The 2,186-nt window shown below is 49.7% G+C and overlaps 1 pseudogene; it reads left to right on the forward strand.

Annotated features, from left to right (window-relative positions):
- The first annotated feature begins 919 nt into the window (after positions 1 to 919).
- LOC123088971 (uncharacterized) lies at positions 920 to 1,001 on the forward strand (annotated as a pseudogene).
- The last annotated feature ends 1,185 nt before the right edge of the window (positions 1,002 to 2,186 follow it).

Consider the following 2,186-nt stretch of genomic DNA (forward strand, 5'->3'; position numbering starts at 1 on the left):
GCAATTGCTCTCTGCTTTTATTTGGGGGGGGGGCAGGACCCTGGTGCAAGTTGATAAGTTGGCCCATCACTAACAATGCTCTCTGTTTTTAATGTTTTGAGTGTGGTGTTAAACCAGGTGCATGTACTCTGTCACGTACAGTTCAGGTAGAGGAGGATATTTGCTTGTGCATGAGATAAGTTCAGGAGGTAGTTTAGGCTAGATCTTCTTGTTGTAACTAAACCTATCTCCTCCTCTTTATTTCTCTCCAAGCTGTATCTCCTCTCAACCGAATCATGTATGCGCTGTTAGGGTTATTGTGCCCCTGCTATATAACACGCAACACGTCGCCCAAGCTAGGGTAAGACGTTTCTGCCAGTCGCACATGGTAATCAGAGCCTAACCTCTTCCCATCTAAGATTTCCACGATTCCAATATGTGCCTAGCCATGTCTTCATCATCTTCCTCATCCGACGCTATCTCCCAGCCTAGCCCAAGTGGCCAGGTCACCGAGAAGCTTTCCCGCACAAACTATGTGCTATGGCGCACACAGATCATCCCGCAACTGCGTGGCGCCGGGGTGTTCGGCTATGTCGACGGCACCCTGCCGAAACCGGCCAAGCTCCTCATCACCAAGGACAAGGATCGCAAGGAGACTCTTGAGCCCAACCCTCTCCACCCAATCTGGGTCAGGGAGGACCAATAGGTGCTCGGCTACCTGCTGAGTAACCTCTCCAAGGAAGTCCTCATCACGGTGACCACGGTCACCATGGTGACTGCGCTCTGGACGACTCTGGCGGCCATGTACTCATCGCAGTCGCTGAGCCGCGTCAACAACATCCGCACTTCCATCATCAACGCCCAGAAGGGCAACCAGTCCGTCGCCTCCTACTTCGCCTCAATGTGCGGCCTTGCGGATGAACTCGCCGCGGTCGGCAAGCCGATCCAGGATGATGAACTCATCTCCTATATCCTTCATGGGCTGGATCAGGATTATCAGCCCCTGGTCTCGACCCTCGATGCTCGTGTCATTCATGCCTCCCTCGACGAGATCTTCTCCATGCTCAGCAACATTGACCAATGCATGGCTCAGTTCCATGGCTCCGGCGGTGACGACGGCTTCAAGTCGTCCGCAAACGCTGCCTCTCGGGGTTGTGGTGGTGGTTCTCGCTACCGTGGCTCTTCCCACGGCAAAGGACGGTCCTCAAGTGGAGGGCACGGTGGTGGCGAAGGAGGGCGCTCGGGCACCAGGGGTCGTCGTGGCGGCGGCTCTGGTCGCGCTCGTGCGGATAGTCCTTGCTGCCAGATCTATGGCAAGCCAGGGCACACAACAAAAGATTGCTGGTACTGCTACGATGAAGATGACGACGACTCCCAGGACGAGGACAAGGTCGCCAACGCTGCTGATGGCTCCTTTGGAATCGACACCAACTGGTACATCGATAGCGGGCCACAAACCACATCACCAGTGAGCTTGAGAAGGTGACAATGAAGGAGAAAAACCGCGGCAAGGACCAGATCCATACTGCCAGCAGTGAAGGTATGCGGATATGTCATGTTGGTCATTCAATTTTTAGTACCCCTAAATGCAAAATTCATCTTAGGAGAAATTTACATGTCCCTAGTGACTACAAGAATCTTCTCTCCGTTCATAGAATTGCTATTGATAATCATGTCTTCCTCAAGTTTCATCCTTATTTCTTTTTGATAAAGGATCAGGCCACGAAGAAAATCCTCTATCGAGGTAGATGTGTTCGAGGGCTTTACCCGTTGATTCCAGAGCATAGAATATTCAATAAACAAGCCTATGGTGTTGTCAAGCTTTCCTCAACACGGTGGCACGATCGTCTAGGACATGCTTCTTTTTCTCTAGTTGAAAGATTGCTTAGGAAAAATAAGCTCCCATTTGTTGGTGAGCGTCATGTTGAAACTATTTGTGATTCATGTCAACGAGCTAAGAGTCATCAGTTACCTTACCCTATATCTACTAGTGTCTCCATACAACCCTTGCAATTAATCTTTTCTGATGTTTGGGGTCCTGCCCCTTGTTCTGTGGGTAGACACACCTATTATGTGAGTTTCGTCAATGACTACAGCATATTCTCTTGGATCTATCTTCTTAAGAAAATATCAGATGTTTTCCAAGTCTTTAAAAAATTTCAAGCTCTTGTCGAACGCAAGTTTAATAGCAAAATCATTCTTGTTCA

The sequence above is a fragment of the Triticum aestivum genome, chromosome 4A, assembly GCF_018294505.1.
Source record: "Triticum aestivum cultivar Chinese Spring chromosome 4A, IWGSC CS RefSeq v2.1, whole genome shotgun sequence".
Classification (NCBI taxonomy): Eukaryota; Viridiplantae; Streptophyta; class Magnoliopsida; order Poales; family Poaceae; genus Triticum; species Triticum aestivum.